Source organism: Aethalodelphis obliquidens, unplaced genomic scaffold (genome assembly GCF_003676395.1).
Source record: "Aethalodelphis obliquidens isolate GAN/ISIS:26980383/991018 unplaced genomic scaffold, ASM367639v1 scaffold8, whole genome shotgun sequence".
NCBI classification, from domain to species: Eukaryota; Metazoa; Chordata; class Mammalia; order Artiodactyla; family Delphinidae; genus Aethalodelphis; species Aethalodelphis obliquidens.
In genome coordinates, this window is record NW_020837952.1 from 12,111,068 (window position 1) to 12,122,037 (window position 10,970).

At 41.2% G+C, this 10,970-nt stretch overlaps 1 pseudogene; it reads left to right on the forward strand.

Moving 5' to 3' along the window:
• Positions 1 to 9,297: 9,297 nt before the first annotated feature.
• On the forward strand, positions 9,298 to 10,074 carry LOC113621260 (gamma-secretase subunit APH-1B-like; annotated as a pseudogene).
• The last annotated feature ends 896 nt before the right edge of the window (positions 10,075 to 10,970 follow it).

Sequence of the window (10,970 nt, forward strand, 5' to 3'; positions counted from 1 at the left end):
ATGTCTAGAGTTGAATAAACAGGTTTTGTATGATGTTGTTCAGACTTATCATGCAGCCAGCAGTGTCTCCAGGTTTGAGGGGATGCCTACCAGTGTGTGTGTGTGTGTGTGTGTGTGTCCTACAGAGTTTATGGGACGACACAGAGACCAGGCAAATTCAATTTAGCTATTTAGTTAGCAAATTGAATTTCCTGATTAACTTTCAAGTTATTGTGGGGTGATTGAGAAGGGACTGGATTCCTGCCCCAAAGGAGTTTACTATGTCATTGTCATTGTCATTGTAGAGAAGGACATAAATAAGCATATGTGTGCTGTAATAAAGATATAAGGTAGCCTGTAATGAAGTTTAAAGAAGGCAAACATATTGAGGGTTCTGGGTTATGAACCAGATTTTGGACCTCAGGCTAGTTGCATACTGCTGTGTATTGCTTTCTTATTCTGTAAAACCGAGAAAATAATGCCTCCCTACATACCTCAAAGATCACTGTAAAGCTAAAATAATTAAAAGTTGGGAACTTAATGTAAGAATACAAATAATAGGAATTATATTTTAGCTTAGTAATCTACATTCTTTTAAAAGTTTTAGCTTGAATTTTTCTTTCTCTTTTTTTCGCCTGCAAATGGAAATGATGATGGTTGAATCCTTGCTTTAAATCCAGGAGTACTCTGTTAGACTTTATGGAGAAGCTTTGATTTTTTTAAATTTTTAATTTTTTTTAGAAGCTTTAATTTTAAGTTATACATAAGATGGCGGTTGAAGTGGGGAAAGAGTCTTCTGCCCATGGGTCAAGAATTTTCTAGATTTCTTTGGAGAATTGTTATTTCTTTTACTTCTTTAAAGATTGAGAAAACTCTCCCAAGCTGCATGTAAATTAATTTATAACTCTTCTTGTTCTAAAAAAAAAAGATGGTAAATGGAAAATATTGAATAAGCAGGGGTTTACTGACCTCTGACGGCCAGCCATAAAAACTGTTACTTTTATCATGCTGCATATAGCGATGATACAAAGCTCTCTCTGAAAGCTGCTCAAGGGTATATTGTAAGGTGTTCAAGAGTCACTGACCAAGAAGAGGGAGACCACAGGATGTCAGCTAGCCAACCTTCCTTTTCCCAAGGAGGCTTTTATCTAAATTAATCTAGGCTAGATCCTGTTAGATCAATGGTTAATTCATTTAAAAAATGCTTTTGTGAGTAAGTCAGAGTAATGTCGAAGTGCGTGTCTGTTTAACCTACATCATAGGAATGATTAGAACATTTGAAGTATTTTAATCGGAAACACACACTCCATGAGTGGTTAATTAGCATTTGAAAGACTATTCAGGAACCCACACTATAGAAATAACTGACCACAGCATTTCAAATATTGTTATCGAAATCTGCAATCGTTCGTTAATTAACATAAGAAATATTTGAAATAATGTTTCTTTGGAGAATTGATGGGTTATGAAATATGTGGTTGGCTAGAAATATTGCACAGGTATCTTAGCTTTTGTGTGAGCAGGGAATACGAATATTGCAAAAATAAGTTTGTATGTAGAACAGAATTCAGTCCAAATTTTGCTTTCATCCTGGTCTACCTGGTAGAGAGGTCATGAGGTAGGAGACCTATAGCTCTCACTTACTTCTCATCTTTGGAGGCGTCAAGAGTCCTCAAAGAGAAGCTGACAATTGTGAAATGGCTAAATTGACTTAGGTCAATTTTATTCTTAAAACTTGACAGAAGAAATTATTACAAGAGCAACTTTAGTAATTTCTTTCCCTCTATTTTGTACCATATGTCATCAAGATATGCCTTCTAGTTTTTACCCCAAATCTTATCTGTTATTATTTACATATGGTTCTACTGAATACACAGATAAGAGAAATGAACTAGCCCCAACCAAGATATTTTTCCAGCAGAGTTAGCTTTAAAAAAAAAAAAAAATCTGTGGTTAAAGACCCTTGATTTAGGGAGTAGTTAAAAAGCAGCATTATTCTCTGCTTGGCTGAAGATAGCTGAGAGGTTGTTTGGACATCTTGGCAGATGCTGTTGGTAGTAATCTTTTTTTGTGCGCAAGAAACTTGTGCTATGTTAATCCTCTGTTCTGTCAATTTACTACAAGGGGAATAGGCAGTAACGAAGTTGAGATGATGGTTTTTTTTTTTTTTTTTTGGTACATGGGCCTCTCACTGTTGTGGCCTCTCCCGTTGCGGAGCACAGGCTCTGGACGTGCAGGCTCAGCGGCCATGGCTCACGGGCCCAGCCGCTCCGCGGTGTGTGGGGTCCTCCCGGACAGGGGCACGAACCCGTGTCCCCTGAATCGGCAGGCGGACTCTCAACCACTGCGCCACCAGGGAAGCCCCTATTTTTCAGTTTTATTGAGGTATAATTGACAAATAAAATTGTAAGATATTTATTAATAAAATGTACATTGTGGTGATTTGATATATATACATGGTGAAAGAATTCCCCCAATCTTTAATTAATGCATCTGCCACTGCACATATTTGTTTATTTACTATTATTTTTTGGTGAGAAATTTTTGTTCTACTCTTTTAGCAAATTTATATTATATATGACAATGTTATCAACTATAGTCACCATATTTTACATTAGATCCTCAGACCTTATTCATCTTACAGTTGAAAGTTTGTACCCTTTTATCAGCCTCTCTGTATTTCTCCCACCCCACAGCCTCTGGCACTATTTTTCTGCTCTCTGTTTTTAAGAGTTTGACTTTTTAAAAAACTTCCACGGGGCTTCCCTGGTGGCGCAGTGGTTGAGAGTCCGCCTGCCGATGCGGGGGACGTGGGTTCGTGCCCCGGTCCGGGAAGATCCCACATGCCGCGGAGCATCTGGGCCCATGAGCCATGGCCGCTGAGCCTGCGCGTCCGGAGCCTGTGCTCCGCAACGGGAGAGGCCACAGCAGTGAGAGGCCTGCGTACCGCAAAAAAAAAAAACAAAAAAACAAAAAAACAAAAAACTTCCACGTATAAGTGATACCACGAAGTATTTATCTTTCTCTGTTTGGATTATTTCACTTAGCATAATGACCTCAAGGCCCATCTATGTTGTTGCAAGTGGCAGGATTTCCTTCCTTCTTAGGGCTGAATTCCATTGTGTAGTGGAATGATGTATATACACACACCACACCTTCTTTATCCATTCATCCATTAATGGGCACCTAGGTTGTTTCCATGTGCTGGCTATTGTGAATAATGCTGCAGTGAACATGGAAGTGCAGATATTTCTTCAATATCTGGTCATTTCCTGTGGATATATACGTAGGCGTGGGATTGCTGAATCATATGGTAGCTCTATTTTTAATATTTTGAGAAACCTCCATACTGTTTTCCATAGTGGCTGCACCAATTTGTATTCCCACTGAGTGTGAGCAAGGGTTCCCTTTTCTCCGTATCCTCATTGAAAGGTTTTAAACAGGAGCCAGTCTTGAATTAGTGTGAGTTTTAAGAAGATCTCGCTGGCTGAGTTACAAAGAATGAATTAGAGTGGCAAGTGTGAATGCAGAGAGAAGAATTAAAAGCCTTTTGCCAGGTTAATATGGAGTTGGGTGGCTTGGATTAGTGTTAGTGGAAAGAAAGACTGGTAGATGGATTGGCAAAGGATTTTGGAAATAAAACTTATGGGACATAGTAGTGACTGGATCTAGGGAGTAAGAAAAAAGAAGAGGTAAAGAAGATCCTTCGTGATAGCTGGTAGATTGTTGTAGTGTTTATTGAGATAGGGGGCACCTTGGGGGTAGGCAGGGGAGGGAGTACAGGGAAAGACCCCAGGTTCAGTTTGAGGTGTCTGTAAGAAAGTTAGTCAAGTGATGATGTTGAGCAAACATAAGATATATGGTTTGAGAGGTTGCTAATAGTAACTGGAGCAGACATGGAGTCCTTAAACTTTAAAAAAAATGCAGACTTTAATGAGTGGGGGTGGGGTGGAGGAAAAATAAAGGTAGAATAAAATGTAACAAAAATTTTTCTATCCATTCATGCTACATTCATGAAAAGAATGCTAATTGAGGGCTTTACTTATGCGTGATATTCTAAGTGCCGAGTGAAGCGGTGAACTGAAGTCCCGACTTTCAAAGTGCCTACTCTCAGTGGAAATAAATTCAGAATGTTGAGATTAAATGGCCAATGCTGCCTTCAGAAAGAAAGAAACAGATAAAATTTGGTTTTATTTATTTATTTTTTTAGATATGTCACGTTGATACTGCTTTTTCCATTATTTTGTTGAACTTTTTCTAAGTGCTCTATTGGCCAGTAGTGCTAGTTAATTTCCATAAAATGTTTATATTTATATATCCAGAAATGCTGATTGATTGAGTGTTCTTCTTTTATGTATTCTTTCTTGAACTTTATTAGCATCAAGAGTCTCCTAGATATTACCCATTAGATGAAGAAACATGTCACAAGGAGAGGCTTTTATTGTATGTGTGTAAAATAACTTTATAACCCAAAATATGCTACTAAAAATCTTTCATATAGCAGTTTTACAAATGTAATTTTAAAATATTCAATAGAATTCTTTCCAAAGATCTTAGTACAGAAAGCTAAATTCTATGGAAAAGTATACTTTCCTTAAAAATCTATTTAGGTTGAAATCATGGCATACTATGTTTAAAGCAAGGAAAATAATCTTGACAGTAGAAATAGGGTGTTCTTCTTATTCTAAAATACATTCACATAAATTTTGGAAAACAAGTCATAATTTCATTGAATATATCCAAGTTCTAAAATTCCCTTGTTTAGAAATGTGCAAATTTGCAAATATGAAGTGAAAGTTGGGTTGCTTTAGACCAAACAAAATAAATAATCCATGACCCCATCTGAAGGTCTTTGTGAGACAGGCCAACTTTGGGACTTTTATTTATTTATTTATTTTACTATATTTATTTATTTATTTGGTTGCACTGGGTCTTAGTTGTAGCAGGCAGGCTCCTTAGTTGCGGCTCCAGGGCTCCTTAGTTGTGGCTCTCTGGCTCCTTAGTTGTGACACGTGGGCTCCTTAGTTGTGGCATGCAAACTCTTAGTTGTGGCATGCATGTGGGCTCTACTCTCCTGACTGGGGATTGAACCCAGACCCCCTGCATTGGGAGTGTGGAGTCTTACCACTGTGCCACCAGGGAAGTCACCCAACTTTGGGACTTTCAATGTAATAGTGCTATATTGCTGATTATTGCTGATAATATTAATTGTTGACTATTAAGTTGTCAATAACAGCTGGGCAGGGAGGGATTCATTCTGCTCAGCAAATCAAAATGCTAAATAAGCATTTACTGAGTGCACAGGGTCTTGAGCTACAAAGATAAAAAGACTCAAAAGCTCTCAGTGCAGAGAAAATTTCTTTCCTCAGTATCTGTCTAGGAAACATACATGGGTCCTAATGTGTTATATATGGTACGCATGGCTGGGAACACTCACCAATATCCACCCATTCCTACCTGTTTTAGCAACATGGCTTACTTTTTCAGGTTTGCACAATCCTTTTGTTTAGCATTGCTGAGAAGTGAAATGTCACATTAACAAATTTTCTAATAGTTTGGATAACATGTTTAGTAATTATATTAGTGAGCATTCTTTTAAGCAAATAGAAATTACTCTTTCTATCTGAATATAGGAGATTAGAGGTTTCCCACCTGTCAGATGGGATAGGGAAGGGCATGTCAAGAAGCTCACTGCCAATAATCTCAGCCAGCAACATTGCAGTGGGTGGTCCCCAAGTGCTGCGTGCTTCTCATCCATCATCTGCTCAGCATTTGCCTGCTACCGCCAGTAGAGAGTAATGGTCTCTTCTTCCCTTTGGAATCTCTCCAGGTGCCCCATTCCAATTCTCATGGTCCCATTCTTTCCCAGTCAACACCCTAACTTTTACAAAAGATGCTTGACAAAGTTCACTGTGCGTTCAAATTTCATAGTTATCCAGCCAACGATAGGATCATATTTCGGTTTTGATTTTCAGATATCTCAACCCTGTAGCTACAAGAAATAAAAGGTTCTTTCAGGACAGTCCGAAAGGCTCTTTGGTTCTCTGACTTCTTGAGAATTTAAAAGTTTTCCTTCTGTAAGCTGCAGTGTTACGTATTCAGTCAGCTCTCTAGTCCCTGTCATCAGACTTCCTACTAGAACATTCTATTGCAATAGTCCTTTAGTCTTTCAACACTTAGTTCTCTCTAGATCCTTAATTCTAGGCAACTAGAAGTGGAAACTTTAGGAATGATTTTGCCACTGCACGTTGTGCACCCAAAAGTGCACTTTTTACTAGCAGTGAGGTTATTACGTCTTTTAAATTCATTTAGATTGTGGAACAAATTGCAGATTCTCTTATTTGAGGTTCTGTTTTACTGAAACTGCTGCCACTAATAAATGTTCTAAGAGCCAGAGTTTGGTCATGAAAGCAGAAATCGCTCTGTATATTTCAAGCATGAAATGTTTTAAAAGAGGAAATTAAAGACCTACACACCATCTGAAAGGCTAGGGGATCTGAATCAGAGAAGCCGTTTCTGAGAGTCCCGTCCCGAAACACTGAAATGGGTGGCTCTCCAGAGCTCACTAAGACACCACTGTAAATATGCTGACTCTCTGTGTGAGGGGTTGGCAAACTATGGCCATGGGAAAAATCTGGCCTGCCACCTATTTTTGTACAGCATGGGAGCTAAGAATAGACTTATGCATTTAAATCGTTGAAAAAAAAACAAAACAAAAGCAGAATATTTTGTGACATGTGATGATTACATGGAATTCAATTTCAGTGTCCATAAATAAAGTTTATTGGAGCATAGCTATACTCACTTGTTTATATGTTGTTTATGGCTGCTTTTGCTTTACAGTGACAGAGTTTAGTAGTTGTGACAGAGAATGTTTGGCCTGCAAAGACTCAACTATTTACTATCTAGCCCTTTACAGAAAAAGTTTGTTGATTCGTGGTCTGTGCATCTGACTGTAAGTTCTTCTGCCAAATATAGCTTCTCTTTCTCTTCTGCTTTCCAAGTTTAATGAAAATGACTCTCATTGGAAAATCCTCATAATCATATGGGGAAAGTAATTTTGAGAAATGTCACTCTTGGGTTCTCTGGATGGCAAAGAAGCAGTAATACTGAGTTGACAACAAACAATTGAGAATAATCACAGTGTGGCTGGTAATCCCCAAGGCCACTTTTAGATTAAATGATCAGCAAGAAGGACTCACAGAACTCAGAAAAGCTGTTATATTCACTTCTATGGGTTATTATAGCAAAGGGATACAGATGAAAAGCAGCAGAAGTAAAATGTTCATAAGACAGAGTCCAGGAGAGACCAGACGTAAGTTTCTAATGTCCTCTCCCAGTAGAGATACACAGATGTGTTTAATTCTCCCAGCAGTGACACGTCACAACACACATAAAATACTTTCTGCCACGGAAGCTGAACCAAACCTTGGTTTCCATGGTTTTTATTGGGCGTTGGTCACATTGGCATGGTCGATGGCCCATACGGGTGGTCTTATTTACTCAGTCTCCAACCCCTCCGAGGGTCAGGCGATTACTACATGGTACACGGCCCCACCATAAGTAAATATACATTATCAGTATAAATTATCTGGAGTAGTCCAGGGTCCCAGAAAAACAGGAATACTCTTATTAGGCAGGATGTTGCAAAGTCTTAGAGATTATCTCTCAGGAATGAGACAAGGACCAAAATTTTCTTCGTAATGTGCAAGATTTGGACAACCCAGGCTTGCCGAGATAATCCTTTATTCCACCCATAGACTCACGGAAGTCTGGATCTCTAGGAACCTCAGAGGTTATCCAATTAAACCTCCTTTTTGATAGATGAAAAAATAGAGGCTTTGGAATCACATACATGTGGTTTAAATCCCAATTTCATTGCTTACAAGCTGTGTGGCCTTGGAAAAGTTATCTAACTTCTTAAGGCCCAGTTTTTTCCTCACAGATTCATAGTTAATAGGATTATAATAAGGACCAAGTGGCAAGGAAAATTCTTAAGTCAGACTAGTGGTCAAAACATGGTGGATATAGGAACAAGAGACACGCTCTTTATCTTTCCGATCCAATCTACAGCTAGTCAAATATCTGTAACTCAGCAAAGATTCCTCACCCAAGGTGTTCCAACACCCCAGGATGCCAGAGAGATCCACACATCTGTACATGTGAGGTTGGGGGATTGGGGCACACAGAAGAGGCAGAACTGGGGGAGCAAGGAGGCAGTGCCTGTGACCCTGGCCCCCGGCCATGGAAGCTGAGCCGCAGCCCCAGGGAACTGGTAGCAGCAGAGGAGCAGGTGCACGTGACTGTGGCCTCGTGGCCACAAGGAACCCGGCGGCAGTGGCTGCAGGACCTGTGACCCTAGTCCTTCCAGCCACTGTGGTGCCCGAGACTCCAGAATCCCCAGCCATGACAGCAGCGCCTGCGATCCCGACAACCCTAGATGTAGAGAAGACACCCCTAAGCCTTGTTCCCTCCCCGCCTCCCTCCCCCGGCCACAGTGGCCACGCCTACAACCCAGGTGTGACCTTGGGCATGGTGGAAGTTCCTGCCATCCTGGTGCCTTCAGAGGCAACATCAGTGACAGCGGCAACCCTGGCAGGGGCAAGGCACCAGCGATCCTGGGAGGATAATCCCTGACGGCACCTCTGGCAGAGGCGCTGGAGAGTGGAAAGTGCCGATTCTCAAATACAGCCAGAGGCAACTCAGGGAAGAGAAACCAAAAGCTTGTGCTATAGCGCCACCCACTGAAAAAAAGAGGAAGTCCTCTAATTATCAACCTGGTAATTTTTCGAATCAAAGTAAACAAGGCTTCACCTAACAAGAAAGATGTTCACTACTTCAAATGTGTCGTCAGAGAAACAACTTACCAGGCACCATGAAAACCCACAGTAACACAGTATGACAAAAAGAAAACGACAGTTCTCCCGAAACCAAACTTAAAGTCATGATGAAGTATTGTGACCTAACGGATAGAGAATTCGAAATAGCTGTCGTGAAGAAACTCAACAAGCTACAGGAAAACGCAGAGAGGCAGTTCAGTGAGTTCAGGAGTAAAATGAACGACCAGAAGGAATATGTTACCGAGGAGGTAGAAATGCTAAAAACCCCCGAAGTTCTGGAGCTAAAGAACTCAATAAATGAGATGAAGAATGCATTGGAAATAGAGCAGATGATATGGAAGAGAGAATTCACCAGCTTTAAGAAAAAATCTAGCAACAGAACCCCCCTCCGCCCCTCCCCTCTGCCCTGCGCCTTTGCCCGCAGGCTCAGCTCCGTCAGTGCTTGGTGCCCCTGCGTTCCCCCCCAGGCCCCCGGGTGATGGCCTTGACGGTGGCCGTGTTCTTGGGCTGCGCCTTCGTAGCCTTCGGTCCTGTGCTAGCCCTCTACATCTTCACCGTCACTGCCGGGCCCTTGCACATCATCTTCCTCGTCATCAGAGCTTCTGGCTGGTGTCTCTGCTGCTTTCCTCCCTTGTTTGGTCCATGGCAGCAATCACTGCTGACAACAAAGATGGACCAATACAGAAATATCTGCTGATCTTTGACATGGTAGTCTCAGTCCTTATCCAAGAAATGTTCCAGTTTGCGTATTACGAACTTTAAAAAAAAGCCAGTGAAGGTTTGAAGAGTATAAACCCGGATGACTTAGCACCCTCTATGCGATTGCCGGCTTATGTTTCTGGCTTGGGCTTTGGAATCATGAGGGGAGCATTTTCCTTTGTAAATACCCTGTCTGACTCCTTGGGGCCGGGCACAGTGGGCATTCATGGAAACTCTCCCCAGTTCTTCCTTAAATTCAGCTTTCATGACGTTGGTGATCATATTGCTGCATGGGTTCTGGAGCATTCATGTTTTTTGATGGCTGTGAGAAGAAAAAGTGGTACGCCCTTCCGTAGTTCTTCCCACCCATCTGCTGGTGTCAGCCCCGACCTTCATACATCCTCGTTACGGATTAAATCTGGTGTCAGCGTACATCATCCTGGTGCTCAGGGGCATCTGGGCATCCTTTGCTTTTGGAGGCAGCTGCCAAAGCCTGAAGCCCTGCCTGCTCTGCCAAGACAAGGGCTCCCTCCTCTTCAACCCGCGCTCCAGATAACCTGTGAGGACCAGCGCTTACCAAACGCTAAGCTGCCTCTTGAGAGAAGCACAGCTGTACCTTTTTCTAAAAATCCCTTTTCCTGGTGGGGGTTAGAAAAAACAGAATTATCTGGATACAATATGGCTTTCATGCAACAGCTTTCTGAAAGGGATACATCAGTGGTGTGCAGACTGCATGTTAGAATCACCTGGGGAAACATAAAGAATACTGATTTCTGGGCTCCACCCTCCAGATTTAATTGATCTGGGCATTTGGTAATTTTTAAAGCTTCCTAGATGACTTCGATGTGCAGCCAGTTTGAGAACCATCGATGTCCAAATAGGAACTTCCTGAGAACCCTGTAACTGAGTAAGAATCAGATGTTTAGCTATCTCCTAACTCAGCTTGTGCTTAGCAAGCAAGTATCTGAATGTCAAATCCTGGATAGCCTTTGTCTTTTGAAGTTCTGAAGTGACAAAAGGCTAAAGGGCTGTCATCTCTGTGAACTGTTTTCCCATGCTTCACTTGTACCCTGTTTCGTGAGAACACGAAACAGGCTGTGCTTCTGACTACAGTAATAAATTGCACTGACTTACTAATGATCATTTAGCCAAAGTAAACCATTGATTAACGAGGTATATTTTTCTGTAGTTTTTCCATTCTCGGTTTTGCTTTTCTGAGGTATTACATTGTTTTTGAGCGTAGATTCCGTTTCTTTAACTAAAAACCAATTATTTTCTGACTTCCTGGGAAGATATTCTGAAACCAAGAGTTTTTGTGCAACTTCTGCAAGTTTTTCCTGGGCTTAAGGCTTTTCATAGGCTCTGCCCTAAGGCAGTGTTTACCAGCTGAGCACTAGCTGCTGGACTAGTTGAGGTGAAGCCCATGATCTATTTCTGAGCAGCTCTGCAGGT